Source organism: Dasypus novemcinctus, chromosome 28, assembly GCF_030445035.2.
Source record: "Dasypus novemcinctus isolate mDasNov1 chromosome 28, mDasNov1.1.hap2, whole genome shotgun sequence".
Classification (NCBI taxonomy): Eukaryota; Metazoa; Chordata; class Mammalia; order Cingulata; family Dasypodidae; genus Dasypus; species Dasypus novemcinctus.
In genome coordinates this window covers 3,060,786-3,082,995 of record NC_080700.1, presented here as the reverse complement: position 1 = coordinate 3,082,995, position 22,210 = coordinate 3,060,786, and the positions used below count along the sequence as shown (strand labels likewise).

The 22,210-nt window shown below is 40.4% G+C and overlaps 1 pseudogene; it reads left to right on the top strand.

Annotated features, from left to right (window-relative positions):
- Positions 1–462: 462 nt before the first annotated feature.
- Positions 463–12,599, top strand: LOC101432663 (mediator of RNA polymerase II transcription subunit 4-like; annotated as a pseudogene).
- The last annotated feature ends 9,611 nt before the right edge of the window (positions 12,600–22,210 follow it).

Here is a 22,210-nt window from a genome sequence, read left to right as displayed (position 1 = left end):
AGAAGGGAAAAGAGGCAGAAGGAATATTTGAAGAAACCCTATTGAAGAATATAGATACCTATGTCCAAGAAGCACAACGTACTCCCATCTGAAAAAGTCTGAATAGACAAACTCTGAGAAACATACTAATCAGAATAGGAAATGCCAAAGGCAAAGAGAGAACTCTGAGAACAGCAAGAGAAAAATAGAAGTTCCAAAAAATCTACAATGGCCTCAGAGTTAATTAACACGTTCAGAAAAGTTGCAGTATTCGTGATCAATACAAAATAATACACGTGTTTCTATACACTGGTAATGAGCATGCTGAGGGAAAAAAAAATTCCTTTGCAATAGTAACTAAAAGAATCATATATCTAGGAATAAATTTAACCAAGGACTTGACTTGAACGCAGAAAATGACAAAACAGTGATTTAAAAAAACACAGAGAGTCTCCAAGCACGGATGGCTGGCCGGAGGGCAGCATGACCACCTCCTCGTGTTCAGAGAAGGAGTAGGAGTGGCCCGGAGGTGGCGGTGGAGCGGCCAGGGTAACAACACGCGAGAACGGCTGCTGTAGGCGCTGGATGACCTGGAGGTCCTGTCGAGGGAACTTGTAGAAATGTTGGCAATTTCAAGAAACCAAAAGATGCTGCAACCTGGAGAGGAAAACCAGATTCTGGAGTTGTTAATTCACAGAGATGGGGAATTTCAAGAACTAATGAAATTGGCTCTTTTTTTTTTTTTTTTGGCTTTTTTTTTGGCTTTTTTTTTTTATTGACTTTGTAATAATATTACATTAAAAATATATATGTGAGGTCCCATTCAACCCCACCCCCCCACCCCCACTCTCCCCCCCCCCCCAACAACACTCGTTCCCATCATCATGACATATCCATTGGATTTGGTAAGTACATCTTTGGGCACCTCTGCACCTCATATACATTGGTTCACATCATGGCCCATACTCTCCTCTATTCCATCATGTAGGCCCTGTGAGGATTTACAATGTCCGGTGATTACCTCTGAAGCACCATCCAGGGCAGCTCCATGTCCTGAAGACGCCTCCACCTCTCATCTCTTCCTGCCTTTCCCCATACCCTTTGTCCATTATGTCCACTTTTCCCAATCCAATGCCACCTCTTCTATGTGGACACTGGATTGGTTGTGTCCATTGCACCTTTATGTCAAGAGGAGGCTCAGATTCCACCTGGATGCTGGATGCAATCCTCCCATTTTCAGTTGTAATCACTCTAGGCTCCATGGTGTGGTGGTTGTCCTTCTTCACCTCCATCTTAGCTGAGTGTGGTAAGTCCAATAAATCAGATTGTAGGTGCTGGAGTCTGTTGAGGCTCAGGATCTGGCTATCACATTGTCAGTCCAGAGATTCAAATCCCCTAAATATATCTTAAACCCCAACATTAACTGCACCTCCAGCACATTAGCATGAAAGTCTTATGAAGGGAGATCCCATCTGAGTCCAGATTCATCACACATAAACACCATTTCCAAAGAGGGGCCATCTGCCCTGGTAGTTAACCCCATCGGCCATGACCATAACTCCCATGGGTCTCTTTAGCCCTCAAAGGAACCAATATCTGGGGGTTGTATCTGCTTTATCTGTCTCTCTGACTCTGCTCAGTTGTGCATGAGGGCAAACCTTCTGCCAGCCTCCAGACTCTTTTTTAGAAACTCGTAGCCATATAAACTCATTTCTCCTTTCCATTTCCCCCTTACTTTAGGTCAAACAGCATTTTAAAGTCATGGTATTTTATGTAGACATGGATATTCTGCTGATCCACATTGAACCTTCCGTATAAGGTCATTTTCCAGTTGCATCATCAGTTGGTAGTTGATAGTGGTCCCTCGTTGCCAGGGAGGCTCATCCCCGGGTGTCATGACCCACGCTGGGGGGAAGGCATTGCATTTACATGCTGAGTTTGGCTTCGAGACTGGCCACATTTGAGTAACATGAAGGCTGACAGAAGGAAATTCCCAGGCACAAAGTTGCTCTAGGCCTTGTTATTATTTTGGGTTTATCAGCTCACAAGCATAGTCATTAGTATCAGGGGCTCACTGTTGAACCCTCACTCCCTCCCGGTCCCCACCACTGTACCTGGGAGACTGTCGCTGCTCCCCTAGGGACCACGACAGAGCACCACTGGCCAGGAACCCAGTACCCCCCCTACTGTGGTTTTTAATTGTTGCCACTATGAGTATATCCAAACATTACCATTCACCCTGGACATTTGTTCTGTACAGCTCCCTGTCAGCCATATATCACCTGTCATTGGTATCCCATACCAGTATCCCTCCATTGCCATTGTTGAAACACTCTGTGATCCAGAACTCCCCGAAATTTGAAGCCCAATATAATGTCATGGTCCCTTACTAGGGAATGGCATATAGCGATGAGTTTAAAGGATAGATTAAGAACTTGGATATAATGACAGATGATATATGACTGACAGGGAGCTGTACAGAACATATGTCCAGGGTGCATGGTAATGTTTGGATATACTCATAGTGGCAACAATTAAAAACCACAGTAGGGGGGGTACTGGGTTCCTGGCCAGTGGTGCTCTGTCGTGGTCCCTAGGGGAGCAGCGACAGTCTCCCAGGTACAGTGGTGGGGACCGGGAGGGAGTGAGGGTTCAACAGTGAGCCCCTGATACTAATGACTATGCTTGTGAGCTGATAAACCCAAAATAATAACAAGGCCTAGAGCAACTTTGTGCCTGGGAATTTCCTTCTGTCAGCCTTCATGTTACTCAAATGTGGCCAGTCTCGAAGCCAAACTCAGCATGTAAATGCAATGCCTTCCCCCCAGCGTGGGACATGACACCCGGGGATGAGCCTCCCTGGCAACGAGGGACCACTATCAACTACCAACTGATGATGCAACTGGAAAATGACCTTATACGGAAGGTTCAATGTGGATCAGCAGAATATCCATGTCTACATAAAATACCATGACTTTAAAATGCTGTTTGACCTAAAGTAAGGGGGAAATGGAAAGGAGAAATGAGTTTATATGGCTACGAGTTTCTAAAAAAGAGTCTGGAGGCTGGCAGAAGGTTTGCCCTCATGCACAACTGAGCAGAGTCAGAGAGACAGATAAAGCAGATACAACCCCCAGATATTGGTTCCTTTGAGGGCTAAAGAGACCCATGGGAGTTATGGTCATGGCCGATGGGGTTAACTACCAGGGCAGATGGCCCCTCTTTGGAAATGGTGTTTATGTGTGATGAATCTGGACTCAGATGGGATCTCCCTTCATAAGACTTTCATGCTAATGTGCTGGAGGTGCAGTTAATGTTGGGGTTTAAGATATATTTAGGGGATTTGAATCTCTGGACTGACAATGTGATAGCCAGATCCTGAGCCTCAACAGACTCCAGCACCTACAATCTGATTTATTGGACTTACCACACTCAGCTAAGATGGAGGTGAAGAAGGACAACCACCACACCATGGAGCCTAGAGTGATTACAACTGAAAATGGGAGGATTGCATCCAGCATCCAGGTGGAATCTGAGCCTCCTCTTGACATAAAGGTGCAATGGACACAACCAATCCAGTGTCCACATAGAAGAGGTGGCATTGGATTGGGAAAAGTGGACATAATGGACAAAGGGTATGGGGAAAGGCAGGAAGAGATGAGAGGTGGAGGCGTCTTCGGGACATGGAGCTGCCCTGGATGGTGCTTCAGAGGTAATCACCGGACATTGTAAATCCTCACAGGGCCTACATGATGGAATAGAGGAGAGTATGGGCCATGATGTGAACCAATGTATATGAGGTGCAGAGGTGCCCAAAGATGTACTTACCAAATCCAATGGATATGTCATGATGATGGGAACGAGTGTTGTTGGGGGGGGGGGAGAGGGGGGGTGGGGGGGTGGGGTTGAATGGGACCTCACATATATATTTTTAATGTAATATTATTACAAAGTCAATAAAAAATAAAAAAATTAATAAAAAAAACAAAAAAACAAACAAAAAAAAACAAAACAAAACAAAAAAGAACTTGGATAAAGTTAGATAAAGAACTTAGATAAAGAATGTTGACTTGAAAAAATTCCACATCCTATTTTTTTCTTTTTTTTTTTTTTCCCCCCCCTAATTATTCAGCTTTTCTTCACAGGAGTCCTAGACCACAGCAATGTATATATATAATATACAGCACTCCCACACATCCACCAGAAAACCTTTTCCCTTCCACAGTGATACTCTTACGCCCTATTCATATCATATTTACTTAAAGTGATGTACAGAGTCTGAGACATTAGCTTTCTAACAAGGTGACATCTGTGTTTACATTATGGTGCATACTTTAGGATACACAGTTCTTTACATTTTTAGTTATCCTATGTTTTACATTATGGTTTACATTATCAGTCTGTCATCTCCTATATGTTATGGTGTAATATTACATGTTTTATATCCATCCTTGTGTACTCTCAAGAAACTCCTCTCTTACCCCCCATTTACTTTGGTTCCACACATTTAACGTCCATTTTCCCTTCCACCTTGGTGCCCTCAGTGATAGCCAACCTCCGTTTCCTGAGGAGCCACTTCCAGAGATAGATGGAATAGTGTTCAGGGCCTAACTTGCTCAACTGCCCCAATGCCCTGGGAGCCACCCTTTCTCTCGAGGGATACAGTTCCCTCTATTGGATGGCATTAGTCCTCCCCAGGATGTGGGTCCACCCCCACTCTCACTACTTGGGTTTCTACCCCATGGTGTCACCCACTCTGGCAGAATGAGCATTTAGACATTCCCCAGGAGCCCGTCCTGCATCAGACCCTCCCCTCCGAGCATTCTAAACAGGTAACTCTCTTTATTATATTTTGATATGATTTTCTCGGCATTTTACTCTCCACCAACACCTGACCCTCTCCTGGTTCGTATGCTACCCCTCCCTCCCCCCACTTTTGGGCAACGTTACCCACCCGTCCCTCCCCAGCCACCCTCAAACCCGCAAAGCCCCAAGCAAAGGCAACCCCTTGCCCCCCTTTTATCTCTTCTTTGTGTTCATACTTACCACCATCTCGTCTTAAATTCCACCCCTGCAGACATCGGCTCATATCCTTCCTCCACCCTCCGATTTCCTGTAAGCCTATCGTTCAGTCTCTTGCTATCTAGGGCAGCTTGTTTATTTCATATCATTGAGGTCATGTAGTATTTGTCCTTCAATGTCTGGGTTGCTTCACTCAACATAAGGTTCTCAAGATTCATCCATGTTATCACATGTGTTTGTAGTGTGTTTGTTCTTACAGCCGAGTAGTATTCCATTGTGTGTATATACCACATTTTATTGATCCACTCGTCTGTTGATGGGCATTTGGGTCGATTCCAACTTTTGGCAATAGTGAACAATGCTGCTATGAACATTGGTGTACATATATTGGTTTGTGTTCTTGTTTTCAGTTCTGCTGGGTATATTCCCAGCAGTGGTATTGCTGGGTCATATGGCAAATCTATGGCTAGTTTTTTGAGAAACCGCCATACTGTTCTCCAGAATGGTTGGATCCTTCTGCATTCCCACCAGCAGTGGATGAGTGTTCCCCTTCCTTCACATCCTCTCCAGCACTTGTATTCTTCTGTTTTTTTCATAGCTGCCAATCTTATGGGTGTAAGATGGTATCTCATTGTGGTTTTGATTTGCATTTCCCTGATAGCTAGAGATTTGGAACATTTTTTCATGTGCTTTCTTGCCATTTGTATTTCTTCTTCGGAGAAGTGTCTGTTTAAGTCTTTTTCCCATTTTTTAAATGGATTGTTTATCTTTTTATTTTCAAGATGTAGGAGTTCTTTATATATGCAAGTTATAAGTTTCTTATCAGATATATGATTGCCAAATATTTTCTCCCACTGTGTGGGCTCCCTTTTTACTTTCTTGACAAACTCCTTTGAAGTGCAGAAGGCTTTAATTTTGAGGAAGTCCCATTTATCTATTAGTTCTTTTGCTGCTCGTGCTTTTGGTGAGATATTCATAAATCCATTACCTATTACAAGGTCCTGTAGATGTTTCCCTACACTGCTTTCTAAGGTTTTTATGGTCTTGGCTCTTATATTTAGGTCTTTGATCCATCTTGAGTTGATATTTGTATAAGGTGTGAGATGGTAATCCTCTTTCATTCTTCTACATATGGCTATCCAGTTCTCCAGACACCATTTGTTGAATAGGCCACTCTCTCCCAGTTGAGAGGGTTTGGTGGCTTTATCAAATATTATGTGGTTGTATATGTGAGGTTCTATATCAGAGCTTTCAATTCGATTCCATTGGTCTATATGTCTCTCCTTATGCCAATACCATGCTGTTTTCACCACCGTAGCTTTATAGTATGTTTTGAAGTCAGGTAGTGTGATTCCTCCAATTTCGTTTTTCTTTTTCAGTATGTCTTTGGCTATTCGGGGTCTCTTTCCTTTCCAAATAAATTTCATAGTTAGTTTTTCTAGTTCCTTAAAGAAGGCTGCATTGATTTTTATTGGGATTGCATTGAATGTGTAGATCAATTTTGGTAGGATAGACATCTTAATAATGTTCAGTCTTCCTATCCATGAACAAGGAATAGTCTTCCATTTATTTAGGTCTTCTTTGATTTCCTTGAACAATCTTGTATAGTTCTCAGTGTATAAGTTCTTTACCTCTTTAGTTAAATTTATTCCTAAGTATTTGATTTTTTTATTTACTATTGTGAATGGTATTTGTTTCTTGATTTCCTCCTGATCTTGCTCATTATTGGTGTACAGAAATGCTACTGATTTTTGCGCATTGATCTTATAACCTGCGACTTTACTAAACTCATTTATGAGTTCTAGAATCTTCGTTGTAGATCTCTCAGGGTTTTCTATGTATAGGATCATGTCATCTGCAAATAATGAAATTTTGACTTCTTCCTTTCCAATTTGAATGCCTTTTATTTCTGGTTCTTGCCTCAGTGCTCGAGCAAGTACTTCTAAGACAATGTTAAATAGGAGCGGCGACAGTGGGCATCCTTGTCTTGTTCCTGAGTTTAGAGGGAAGGAGTCTAGGATTTCTCCATTGTAAACAATATTGGCTTTAGGTTTTTCATATATACTCTTTATCATGTTCAAAAAATTTCCTTGTATTCCAATCATTTGGAGTGTTTTTATCAAGAAAGGGTGCTGTATTTTGTCAAATGCTTTTTCTGCATCAATAGATATAATCATGTGATTTTTTTCCTTCAATCTGTTTATATGGTGTATTACGTTGATTGATTTTCTTATGTTGAACCATCCTTGCATACCTGGGATGAATCCCACTTGGTCGTGGTGTATAATTCGTTTAATGTGTTGTTGAATACGATTAGCAAGTATTTTGTTAAGTATTTTTGCGTCTAGGTTCATTAGAGAAATTGGTCTGTAATTTTCCTTTCTTGTGATGTCTTTGTTTGGCTTTGGTACTAGGGTAATGTTGGCATCATAGAAGGAGTTGGGTAATGTTCTTTCTGTTTCGATGGTTTGGAATAGTTTCAGCAGGATTGGTGTCAGTTCTTTCCGGAATGTTTTATAGAATTCACCTGTGAAGCCATCTGGCCCTGGGCTCTTCTTAGTTGGGAGATTTTTAATAACTGATTCTATCTCTTTGCTTGTGATTGGTTTGTTAAGATCATCAATTTCTTCTTTTGTCAATATGGGCTGTTTATGTGTTTCTAGGAATTTGTCCATTTCCTCTAGATTGTCATTTTTGTTGGAATATAGTTTTTCAAAATATCCTCTTATGATAGTCTTTATTTCTGTGGGGTCAGTGGTGATATCGCCTTTCTCATTTCTTATTTTGTGTATTTGCATCTTCTCTCTTTTTTTCTTTGTTAGTGTTGCTAAAGGTTTGTCAATTTTGTTAATCTTCTCAAAAAACCAGCTCTTGGTCTTGTTTATCTGTTCAAGTGCTTTCTTATTTTCTATTTCATTTAGTTCTGCTCTTATCTTTGTTATTTCCTTCCTTCTTCTTCCTGTTGGGTTACTTTGTTGTTGTTTTTCTAATTCCTTCAAATGTGCAGTTAGTTCTTCAATTTTTGCTCTTTCTTCTTTTTTGATATATGAATTTATGGCTATAAACTTCCCTCTCAGTACTGCTTTTGCTGCATCCCATAAATTTTGGTATGTTGTGTTATCATTATCATTTGTTTCAAGGTAGTCATTGATTTCTTTTGAGATTTCCTCTTTGACCCACTGTTTTTCTAAGAGTGTGTTGTTTAATTTCCAAATCGTGGTGTGAAATCTGGGCTTCTTTCCCTTGCAAATCTCCAGCTTGACTCCACTGTTGTCAGAGATAATGTTTTGTATGATTTCAATCTTTCTGAATTCGTTCAGCCTTTCTTTGTGGCCTAGCATATGATCTATCTTGGAGAATGATCCATGTGCGCTTGAGAAAAATGTATATCCTGCTGTGTTTGGGTGTAGCGATCTATATATGTCTATTAGATCGAGCTCCTCTAATATACTATTCAGATGTTTTGTTTCTTTGGTGATTCTCTTTTGAGATGTTCTGTCCAGAGTTGATAGTGGTGTATTAAAATCCCCCACTATAATTGTAGATGTATCTATTCTTTCACTTAGTTTTTCCAGCGTTTGCCTGACGTATTTAGAGGCACCCTTGTTAGGGGCATAGATATTTATGATTGTTCGATCTTCTTGACAGATTTTCCCTTTGACTAAAATGTAGTATCCTTCTTTGTCTCTCACAATTGTTTCACATTTAAAGTCTATTTTGTCTGATATTAATATAGCTACTCCTGCCTTTTTTTGGTTATTGTTAGCTTGTATGATTGTTTTCCAGCCTTTCACTTTCAATCTCCATGCGTCTCTGGGTCTAAGATGTGTCTCTTGTAGACAGCATATGGATGGGTCATATTTCCTTATCCAGTGTCCCAGTCTGAATCTTTTGATAGGTGAGTTTAATCCATTGACATTCAGTGTTATTACTATCAAGGGATTATTTGTGTTAGCCATATTTTGATTGGATTTGTGTTTGTCATATTTTGTTTGTATATTTTTTTTGTCTTTTTTGTTGTTGTTGTTGGTCTTATACTCTCCTCCAACTTTGCCTTTCCTGTTTTTTCCTTTCTTCCTGCAGAACTCCCTTTAGAATTTCTTGAAGGGGAGGTTTCTTGTTGGTATACTCTTTCAGTTTCTGTTTGTCTGTGAATATTTTGAACTCTCCATCATGTTTGAATGCTAGTTTAGCTGGATAGAGTATTCTTGGTTGGAAATTTTTTTCCTTTAGTACCTTGACTATATCATACCACTGTCTTCTTGCCTCCATGGTTTCAGAAGAGAAATCAGCACTTAATCTAATTGAGCTTCCCTTGTATGTGATGGTTTTCTTTTCTCTTGCTGCTTTTAGGATTTTCTCTTTGTCTTGAGCATTGGATAATTTGACAAGTATATGTCTTGGGGTGGGCCTTTTGGGGTTTATGACTTGTGAAGTGCGCTGTGCTTCTTGGATATGTACATCTGTCTCTTTCAGTAGATTTGGGAAGTTTTCAGCCATTATTTCCTGCAACACTCTTTCTGACCCCTTTCCCTTCTCTTCACCTTCTGGAATGCCTATAATACGTATGTTTGAGCGTTTTGCATTGTCATTCAGGTCCCTAAATCCTAATTGGATTTTTTCTATCTTCTTATTGACCCCTTCTACTATCTGTTTGATTTCTGATGTACTGTCTTCCACATCACTAATTCTCTGCTCTGTCTCTTCTAGTCTGCTGATATTTGCTGCAAGTGTATTTTTGATTTCTTGCACTGTGGTGTTCATTCCCATCATATCTGTTATGTTTTTGCGTATGTCTGCAATTTCCCCTCCAAGTGATGTCTTCATGTTGTTAACCTCTTTCATTACTGCATCAAATTTGTCGGTGATAAATGTTCTGAGATCTTTCATTGCTTGTGCCAAGTTTTGCTCCCCTTCGTGATTATTGGTTTGTTGATTGGATTCAGCCATGTTTTCCTGATTATTGGTTTGGTTCGTAGATTTTTGTTGCTTTCTGGTCATCTCTTTATTTTGACGAATTTAATCAGTTCCTTAGCTTCTTTGTCTGCTCTTGGAGGTTAATTAGTTGTTATTTTTGCACAGGTGTTATATCTTCTCTTTGTCACTTTTTTCTTCTTATTCTTGTTACTTGTTGTTGGTTAAGTTCACTTTAGAGGAAAGTATTAGTGTTGGGGAAAGGCAATTGTGTAAGCAAGGGAAAAGTGTTAAGTTGTATTGGTGATGTATGTTAATAAAGCAGGAATATGAGATCTGGAAGGATGGAGGTTAGATTCATGTAGATTGTATAGAGTTATAGCTGTAGGTAGAGTACCTTTTATGAAGTTGATGACTGAATTTGGGAGGAATATGGTATGAACTACACAGCTATTGTTTTCATGAGAGAGGGAAAAAGAAAAGAAAGGTAATAGTTTCAAGAGTGGATAATAGACAGAAAACAGAACAAAGGTATTAGAAATTAAGAGTTAGACACTTTGTGGATCAAAGAACGGGAGGTGGGGGGTGGAATATAGGAGAGACAGTAGATGATAGTGGATATCAAGATGCAGGGGAAGGGGGATAGTGTAGGTAGCCTAAATCAGTTCACACAGAAATGAGGCAGTGGAGGATGGGAAAACCCAGCAAATGTGAGGTGTTCCCTGTAGCACCTATTGTATACTTGAATTAAAGTAAAAATAGGTGGAAGATGAGGGACAAGAGGGAAAGAGAAAACTGAAAAAAAAAACAACAAACTAATTATAATAAAGAAAAAAGAAAGGCAAGAAGAAAGGAAGAAAGAAAAAGAGGATGGGCAAACGGTGGGGAACGGATAGGGAGAAGAGAGATACAGGTACACACGTGTCACAATTGTAACACTATCTAAAACAACAACTTCCCCCCGCTTTGCCCTAAAACCCCCCCGTCTGTCTGCCCAAATGGGTCTGCAAGCACCTCCCTTCCCACAAACCCCCAATAGGCCGCCCAGGGCCCACAAACTCCCCAGTACTGCAGATGCTCAAAAAAAAAAAAAAAAAAATTAAGTAAAATTAAAAAAAAAAACAAAAAAAAAAACAAGCAAACAAACAAACAAACAAACAAAAAAAAAAACAGAAACCCCTCCGCAGGCCCGACTCCGCCCGCCGCGGAGGCTTGGACCGGCTCTGCCCGGCTCCTCACGCCGCCTTGGCCTGGCCTGGCTCCGCCCAGCTCCGCTCGCTACAGCGGCCCAGCCGGCTCCGGCGTCCACCTCCCGCCACCGCGGCCTGGACCGGCCCTGCCCGGCTCCGTACCCGCCGCGGCCTCACCCGGGCCCGCCCGGCTCCAAACGCTACCGTGGCCCGCAGCCGGGGCCGGACCAGGGCCCGCCCGGCTCCAAGCGCTACCGCGGCCCGCAGCCGGGGCCTGCACCGGCCCCGCCCGGCTCCAAGCGCTACCGCGGCCCGCAGCCGGGGCCTGCACCGGCCCCGCCCGGCTCCAAGCGCTACCGCGGCCCGCAGCCGGGGCCTGCACCGGCCCCGCCCGGCTCCAAGCGCTACCGCGGCCCGCAGCCGGGGCCTGCACCGGCCCCGCCCGGCTCCAAGCGCTACCGCGGCCCGCAGCCGGGGCCTGCACCGGCCCCGCCCGGCTCCAAGCGCTACCGCGGCCCGCAGCCGGGGCCTGCACCGGCCCCGCCCGGCTCCAAACGCTACCGCGGCCCGGCTCGGCCTGGCTCGGCCCCGCCGGGCCCCGCTCACCACCGGCGCAGCGCGGCCGGCTCCGGCGTCCGCTGCTGCGGCCCGGCCTGGCTCAGCCCCACCGAGCGGGGCTAGATGCCTCGTCTCCGCCTACCCAAGAAGGGAATCCTCTACAGGTAGCTGGGATCTCCGTGTATATTTCACAGACGAATCCTCTCTGTTACCTTCCCTCCGAATCGATGTCCAGACACCTCCGGACCAGCAAAAATCCCGAAACAATCCGGTCCCAAAGAGTCTCCAACGCCGGCCAGCCGATTCCCTGCAGAAGACTCTAACAGGGATGTTCACTCAGCCGCCATCTTGCCCCCTCCCGAAATTGGCTCTTAATCGGGGAAAAATCCATCATGAAATGCAAGTTTTAGAAAAAGAAATTGAAAAGAGAGATAGTGATATTCAGTAACTACAGAAACAACTAAAGGAAGCAGAACAAATACTGGCAACAGCTGTTTACCAAGCAAAAGAAAAACTCGAATCAATAGAAAACGTGAGAAAAGGTGCTATCTTCTCTGAAGAAATAACTATAAGTATGCACACAGGATTAGTGCAAGTAATGCTGTGTGTGCCCCACTGACGTGGGTCCCAGGGGACCCACGAAGACCATACGCAACTGATTTAGAGGTGAGAAGTGGGTTATTGGGTCAGATGAACAATCCTTCCACTAATGGTGTGAATGGTCATTTACCAGGAGATGCCCTTGCAGCAGGCAGGTTGCCAGATGTGCTTGCTCCACAGTATCCGTGGCAGTCAAATGATATGTCATTGAATATGTTACCACCAAATCACAGTAATGACTTTTTCTTGGAACCTCCTGGGCATGATAAAGAAAATGAAGATGATGTAGAGGTGATGTCAACTGACTCCTCAAGCAGTAGTAGTGACCCTGAGTAAGCAGGCATAAAAGACAAAAAGCATACAGAAGTGAATATTGTACAGTTATTTCTTAAGCAATAACAGGGAAATGTAAACTGCAGACTCGTAAGAACAGCCAGCTGTAGGTACTGACTATAGCAGTACTGTGCAACCAGTTACAAGTCACAGGGGGCTTACTTTTTAAAGCCCAAAGTCATGGTTCCAGTTCTCATCCACTGAATATGTAGGGAGTAATAAAAATTGACTGGATAAGGAAAAATTACTCAGTTGCAGTGCTGTCTTAACCCTGTTCTATTCCTGTTGTGTTGGGCTTGTACATAGTTCTGGAAATAAGATTTAAGAGAAATAACCCATGTATATTACTCATAGGCCTCCTGGAATTTAGAAAAGCATTTTATAAAAGCAGTGGATCACTAAATATGTGACATATTTCAGAATAACAAAAATCTTCATTTCACAGTGAATGCTATTGACGTATGTTTCTGGAACAGGAGAAATTGTCAATTTATGCTATTTATAATTACTGTAATTTTTGTAAATAAACTCATTTTTGTTGTAAAAAAAACAAAACAAACAAACAAACAAACAAAAAACACAGAGACAGCCTAATAAATGGGAGCACATTTTTGTGCTCATGATTTGGAAAACTAAATATCATTCAATATCAATTCTATCTAAATTGATTTACAAATTCAACATAATCACAATCAAAATGCCAACTGCCTACTTTGCAGAAATGGAAAAGTGAAATGCCAAATTTATTTCAAAGGGAAATGTGCCCTGATGAGCCAAAGACATCTTTAAAAAGAATGAACTCAATCGACTCACAATTCCTGAATTTAAAGCATATTACATACCTACAGTGGTCAAAACAGCATGGTAGTGGCATAAAGATAGATGTAAGATCAAAATGTCTTTCCAGTGGACATCAGATCCAATGGAATTGATTTAAGAGTTCAAAAATTGACTGACACATCTATAGCCAATTGATATTTGACAAGGCTGTCAAGTCCACCCAACTGGAACAGAATTGTCTCTTCACAAAATAGTGCTGTGAGAACTGGATTTTCATATTCAAAAGATTAAAGGAGGGCCCTTATCTCACTCTTTATACAAAAATTAACTCAAAATAGACCAAAGACCTAAATATAAGGGCCAGGGCCATAAAACTAAAAGAAAACATAGGGAAGCATTTTCAAGATCTTATTATAGGCAATAGCTTCTTAGACTTTACATGGAAAGTACAGGCAATGAAAGAAAAAAAAGATAAATGGTACTCTTCAAAATTAAAAACATTTGCACTTCAAAGGACTTTGTCAAGAAAGTGCAAAGGCAGCTTACTTATTGGGAGAAAATATTTGCACACCACATATCTGATGAGTTCAATCTCTGGAATATATAAAGAATTCCTACAACTGAACAACAAAAAGGCAAACAACCCAATAAAAATGGGTGAAAGACTAGAATAGGCATTTTCTAAGAAGAAATACAATGACAAATAAGCACATGAAAAGATGTTAAACATCACTAGTTATTAGAGAAATGCAAAAGAAAACCAGATTTAATTTCAGACCTACTATAATGGCCACTATTAAGAAAACAGAAAGCAGCAAGCATTGGAAAGGATGTGGATAAAGAGCAGCACTCATTCACTGCTGGTGGCAATGTAAAATATTACATTGGCTATGGAAGACAGATTGGTGGTTGCTCAAGAAGCTAAGTATACAATTGCCACATGATCTGGCAATCCCACTAATAGTTATGTACAGAGAAGAACTGAAAGCAGGGATGCAACTAGACATTTGCACTTCAATGTTCATAGTGTCACTTTTAACAATTACCAAAAGATGCAAGCAACACGATTATCTATCAACTAATGAAGGGATTAACAAATATAGTATATACATATGATGGATTATTATTAGGTTGTGAGAAAGAATGAAGTCCTGATGCATGTGACAACATGGATTAACCTTGTGGTCATTATGTTGACTTAAATAAGTCAGACACAAAATTACAAATATTATTTGATCTCACTAATATCAACTAATAATAACCAACTCAGATTTAGAATCTAGAATCTAGCTCATGTGGAGATAGAATGGAGGTAAAGAATGGGAAGCTGATGCTATTTTCTGCAGAATTTCTATTTAGGTTGATTGTAATGTTGGAAATGGAAAGAAGTGATGATAGCTCATTATTGACAGTGTAATAAACAGTGCTAAAATATGTATGTGAATGTGGTGAAAGAGCAAATTTTGGGTCATGTATGCTATTGGAAGGAAAGTTATAGAATCAAAAATGGAACTGTAGAAGAATCAGCAAGATGGTGGCAGAGTAAGGAGCTCCTAGAGTCAGCTCCTGCTACAGGGCAGTTAGCAAACACCCATAGCTCTCTGGAGCTAGCTGAAGCACCTTTTTGGGGGCTCCATGAGGCCAGAAGAGCATCCTGCAACACCCTTGGGGGAGTGGAAGAAGGCGACTGCCCGTCTGCTGAGAAGACTCATAAATAGAGTGTTCCACACCATGGAGGCCAGTGCCCATCCTCCACTGGAGGCACAAGCCGCCTCAGGAGCTATTCCGTGGCTGGAATTGAAAGCTCCACTTCCCCAAAATGGGGGAGGAAGAAACATTTTGGTCGCCAATTTCAGCTACTGATAAGGAAATTCAGTGGGCTACAGTATAATCCTGAGAACAGCTAAGGTTTGAGCCTGTCCAGGCTAGAAAGAGGCTGGGAGCCAACATCTTAGCTCTACACCTGGCACAAGGGGAAGCGGGGTGGACTGAGAATCCCAGTGCTGGTGGGGACTGGCTTCTTCCCATCCAGATCGTATTGCAGGTCTAGCCTAGGCTCCAGTGCCACCTCCAGCAGGGAGGAAGCTGCAGTGATCTGCACCAGCCTCTCCGGGTAATTACTGGCCAAGCCACAGAGACTGGTGATCATCCTACTCTGGCAGGATGAGCTGCCCCAGGAGGTGTTCTGTGATGGGAATTGAAAGCTCCATTTCCTGGAAGCAGGGGAGGAAGAGATGGTTGGCTGCCAATTTCAGTTATGGATTGGGAGACTTGGCTGGCTAAGAGATAGCCCTGGGAAAGGCTGGGGTGAGAATGAGCCCAAGTCAGAAAGAGCCCAGTAGCCATGATTGTGACTCTGCCCCTGCCTGAGGGGAAGATGGGCTGACTTAAACTTTCAGTGTTTGCAGGAACCAGTTTCTTTCACGCAGATCAGCTTGCAGCCCTAGCCTAGGCTTCAGTCCTGCCTCTGGCTGGGAGGAGGCTGAGGAGTCCTGCACCAGCCTATACAGGTAACTGCAGGGAACTTTGGCTGGCATACACTGAAAACCAGAAGTCTACCAGGGCAACTGAATTCATTTTGGACCCACACTGCATATGAGGAAAAGGGATGTGAAGCTCCATCAGTCTCTATAGGCAACTACAGTCTTGGTCTGCACGTGGATTATTCCACATAGCTGTGATTCTGTCCCTACCCCTGGCAAAGAAGAGTGTTGGAAGAAGCATCATTGGTCCCTGGCGCAATGAGGGCAGCTTGAGTCTCCACAGCTTAGAGCACCAACTACATGCTTGGCTCCTACTGCACAACCAGCAAGGGAGAAATGATAGGAGGCCATTAAATAAAGAGAAAAACTGCACCCAGAAAAAAATATTCTAGTAAGCCAGATGCAAAGACACCAACACAAAATTACAACCCACACCAAGAAACAGGAAGCTATGGCCCAGTTAAAGGAACAAGATAAGCCTCCAGATGACATAAAGGAGTTGAGACAACTAATCATAGATGTTCAAATAAATCTCCTTAATAAATTCAATGAGATGGCTAAAGACATTAAGGATATTAAGAAGACATTGGATGAGCAAAAAGAAGAATTTGAAAGCATACATAGAAAAATAACAGATCTTATGGGAATGAAAGGTGCAATCAATGAAATTTTTTAAAAAAACATTGGAATTATATAAGAGCAGATTTGAAGAGGCAGAAGAAAGGATTGGTGAGCTTGAAGAAATGGCCTCTGAAAGTGAATATACAAAAGAAGAGATGAAGAAAAGAATGGAAAATATTCAACAAGGTCTCAGGGATCTAAATGACAGCAAAAGTCATGCAAATATATGTGTCATGGGTGTCCCAGAAGGAGAAAAGAAGGGAAAAGAGGCAGAAGGAATATTTAAAGAAATAATGTTAGAAAATTTCCCAACCCTATTGAAAGACATAGATATCCCTGCCCAAGAAACACAACATACTCCCATCTGAAAAAATCCAAATAGACCAACTCCAAGAAACATACTCATGAGAATGTCAAAGGCCAAAGACAGAGAATTCTGAGAGCAGCAAGAGAAAAGCAATGCATAACATGTAAGAGATATCCAATAATTTTAAGTGCTGATTTCTCACCAGAAACCATGGAGGCAAGAAGACAGTGGTCTGATATATTTAAAATGCTACAAGAGAAAAACTTCTAGCTGAGAATCTTATATTATAGTGAAATTAGAATATTTACAGATAAACAGAAACTGAGAGAATTTCTAAGCAAGAGACCAGATTTTCAGGAAATACTAAAGGGTGTGTTAGAGCCTGAAAAGAAAAGAAAGACAGGAAAGAGAGACCTGGAAGAGAGTCTAGAAATGAAGAGTAAATCAATAAAAGTAACTAAAAGTGTCAAAGGAGTGGTGAAAATAAAATATAACAGATTAAACTCAAATAGGAATAAAATGAACCAATGATGGAAAGCACTTGTATTCAGAAAAGTGCAACTCAATGTTAAAACAAATAAAAAAAGCCCTAAATAATTGGAAGAACATTCTATGCTCATGGATTAGAAGACTAAATATCATTAAAATGTCAATTCTACTTAAATTGATATACAGATTTAATACAATCTGATAAAAATTCTACCAGCATTAAAGAAAAAATTGAAAACATGAACATTAAATTTATTTGGAAGGGTAAGGAGTCCTGAATAACCAGAAACATCATAAAAAGGAAAAGTGAACCATCATCTCGACTTTAAATCATAATACCTACCTATAGTGGTAAAAACAGCATGGTACTGGCCTAAAGACAGACACAGTAGACCAATGGGACCAAATTTATGGTTCAGAAACAGACCCTCACAGGTATGGTCAAGTGATTTTTGACTAGTCTGTCAAACTCACACAGCTCGGGCAGAACAATCCATTCAACAAATGGTGCTGAAAGAATTGGACATTCATAGCTGAAAGAAGGAAAGAGGACCCCTATCTCACACCTTATCCAAAAATTAACTCAAAATGGATTAAAAAAATTAAAAATAAAAGCAAGAACCATAAAACTTCTAGAAGAAATTATTGGAAAATATCTTCAAGGCCTGGTGGTAGGTGGTGGATTCTTAAAGAGAAGGACTGAGTGGATTACTGATGTTTAATGTATGTAGAAGTTTTAATTATCTTTACTGTAAAATTGTGGAACTGTATAGAGTAGATGGTAACACACAGCAAGTGGCAGCTGGTTTATAAATGGAGATGTGACTGAAAATGATAGTCTACTTATGTAAATGCCGATTGACAGAATGGTTGAGAATAATCTAGGAACTGGATAGCACAGTAAACCAAGAGGTGGGTTAGAATTGTGTTTGATGGTATAGATGCAAGAGTGTCCTTTGTGAGCTAGAACAAATGTATATCACTACTACACGATGCTGGGAATGTGGAGATGCATGGGAAAAATACAGCTAGAGTGACCTATGGACTGTGGTTAGTAGTAATAACAATATTCTTACATCTACACGAAAGATGTACTGTGTTGATACTGAGGCAGTATGGAAAAAGTGAGCCAAATGTATGCTGTGGACATGGCAATAATCAGATATTATTCTATCTGTAGCAAATGACACACCACATTGTGGTGTGTTGATGGAGGGGTGTTGTTTGGGAATTCTGCTCATGTGCATGATTGTTTTATAAGTTTACAACTTCTGTCATTAAAAAATATTTTTAAAAAATAATAGGGTGGATTTGGGGAAAAATACACCAAACATAAGATAAGGGCTATGGTTTGTAGTAAGATTGTGACAATATTTTTTCATAATTTGTAACAAATATCTCACAGCAATGCAAGGTGTTGGTAGAAGATTGATATATGGGACCCCTGTATGATGTTATGCATGTTTGCTTTGAAGCTCACAACTTTTACTACACACTTAGTTGTTTATGTATGTTCATATGTAAATGAGATCAAGATAGTAGGATTGGTTGGGGGAAAATACTTTGTTTAGTAGTAATATTTTGACAAAGCTCTTTAATCATTAGTTTAAAAAGTTTAACAACAATGCAAGTTATTGGTGGTAGGGTGAGATGTTATGTTTGTTTGATGTTATGTATGTTTGCTTTGTAAGTTCACAACTATTATTATACACTAATTGTTTATGTATGTTATGTATGAGTGATATATTTCAATTAAAAAAGTTAAATAAAAAGGAACTGTATAACACATTGAACTCTGTCGTGGATGAAAACTATGGTTAATAACACAAATATAGAAATGTTCTGTCAAGAACTATAACAAATGTACTTCCCTATTACAAGGTATTATTATTAATAATAGGGTTGTATATGGAGAAAAAGCACCTAATGCAAGCTATGGACTATGGTTAGTAATATTTTAATGTTTTTTCATCAGTTTTGACACAGTTACCACACAAATGCTAAGTGTTAGCAATAGGGGTGTATAGGGGAATGTTGTGTTTCTTACATGACATTAATGCAAACCTAAAACTTCACAGATTTAAAGAAAAATAATTATGCTAAGTGAAAGAATGCAGACACAAAGCACGACCTATAGTATGATCACATTTGTATAAAATATAAATATAAAAAAATCTATGTAGATGGAAATAGAGTAGTGATTTATGTGGGCCTGTGGAATGATAGAAGGATTGAGAGTTTTTTTTTCTCTTTGCATTAATGAAAATGTTCTACAATTGATTCTGGTGTTTAATGCTCAACTTTCTGAATATACTGACAGCAGTTGTTTATTTATTTATTTTTCTCCCCCCGCCCCCTTGTTTTTGTGCTAGTTGTCTGCTTGTTCTATGCTCATCTTCTTTTTATTTTTTCAGGAAGCATTGGGAAGTGAACCCAGGAACTCCCATGTGGTAAGTGGGTGCCCAACTGCTTGAGCCACATCCACTTCCCTGTTTGTATGCTTTAATGAACTGTGTGGTATGTAAATATATCTCCATAAAACCACTTCAAAACATTGCTAAAAGAAATCAAAGAAGATCTAAATAAATAGGAAAACACTATGTGTTCATGGATTGGAAGACTAAATATCATAAGATACCAATAAAACCAAAATCAATTTATAGATTTAATTGAATCCCAATCAAAATTCCAATACCCTTCTTTGCAGAAAAGGAAACATCAATCATCAAAAGTATATTGTAAGAGGCCCTGAAGAACTAAAGCCATCTTGAAAAAGAATGAAATTAGAGGACTTACACTTTCTGGTCTTAGATCTTATTACAAAGCCACAAAAAGTAAACTGGCATGATACTAGCACAAGGAAGAACAAATGGATGAATAGAATAGAATGGAGAGCTCGAAGATCAACCCTTACATTTATGGCTAGCTTATATTTGTTGAGGTGGCAAAGCCCACACTATTGGGAAAGAATAGTCTCTTCTAGAAAGAGTACTGGGAAAACTGTATCTGCATTTGTAGGAAAAAAAAAAAAAGAAGCAGGACCCTATCACTAATCATGTACAAAAATCAAATCACAATGGATCAAATACCTTAATATTAGAGCTAGCACTACAAAACTCCTAGACAATAATAAGGAAGCATCTTCAACATTGTGTTAGGCAATGGTTTCTTGGTCATTAAACCCAAAGCATCAGCAAAAAATGAAATAAGAAAAATTAGGACCTCATCAAAATTAAAAAGAAAAAAAAACAAAGAAACAAAACAACAACAACAGCAAAACTTTTATTCCTCAATGGACTGTATCATGAAAGTAATATGACAAACTATACACTGGGGAAATAATTGGAAACCACATATCTGATAAAGAATTACTTTTGAGAATATATATGGAAATCTTTTAATTTAACAACCAAAAGACATCTCAGTTTAAAAATGGGCAAATACTTGAACAGACATATCTCCAAAGATGATATACAAATGGCCAGAAAGGAAATGAAAAGATGCTATACATCATTAGCCACTGGGAAATTGCCAATCAAAACCACAATGAGATACAATTTCACCCCCATTAGAATGTCTGATATTGAAAACATGGTAAATAGCAAGTGCTGGAGAGGATGTGGGCAAATAGGCACATTAATTCATTGCTGGTGGCAATGTAAAATCTTGTAGCTGCCATGAGAGACAGTTTGGCACTTCCTCAGATAGCTAAGTATAGAACTACCAAATGAACTGGGAATTGAACTACTAGGTATTTACTCCAAAGACTACAAAGCAGTTATTTGGATAGATATTGTAACATCATTGTTCATAGCAGCATTATTCACAATTGCCAAAATATGGAAGCAACCCAAATGTCAATCAACTATGAATGGGTTAGCAAAATGAGGCACATATTATACATATATATATGTATATTATACATATATATATGTATACATATTATACATATATATATATATATGTGCCTCATTTTGGATATATATATATATCCAATGGAATACATATTTTTGCTCTCTTTTTTTCCTTCTTTCTTTCTTTCTTTTTAATGTTACATTAAAAACATATGAGGTTCCCATATAACCCCCACTGTCCTCATCCTACTTCTCCCTCATTAACAACCTCTTTCATCATCATGGCACATTCGTTGCATTTGGTAAATACATTTTGGAGCACTGCTGCACCACATGGATAGTAGTTTACATTGTAGTTTACACTCTCCTCCAGTCAACCCAGTGGGCCACGGCAGGAAATAAAATGTCCACCATCTGTTCCTGCAGTACAATGCAGTACAACTTCCAGTCCTAAAAATGGCCCACATCATGTCTCTTCCCTTTTCCTACCCTCAACAGCTACTGTGGCCAATTTCTTCACATCAGTGCTACAATTCTTCCATTATTAATCACAATAGTTCCATAGTAGAATATCAGTAAGTCTGCTCTAATTCATACTCTATTCTTCCATCCTGTGGACCCTGGGATGGTTATGTACAGTCCCCATCTATATCAAGAGGGGGCTATATTCCATATGGATGATGGATGCAATTCTCCCGCTTGCAGTTGTAGGCACTCTTGGATCCCTGGTGTGGTGGCTGACCTTCTTCAACTCCCTGTTAGCTGACTGGGGTATGTCCAATAAACCAGAGAGTAGGAGTTGCAAGTCTTTTGAGGTGCAGGGCCTAGCTGTCATGTGGAGAGTCCAGAGATTCAGGTCTCTTGAATATATAGCAACCCCAGTGCCAACCACAGTTCTGGTAAAAGTAACAGAAGAGGCATGTGTTGAAAGGTCATATCTGAGTCCAACTCCATCACACTCAGGAACACAAACTCCAAAGTAGAGCCAACTGACGTGGCACTGAACTCCAGAGTGATCTGCCATGACTGTAGAACCTGTCGGTCTCTGTAGCCCTCAGTAGAACCAGTATCTGGGGTTGT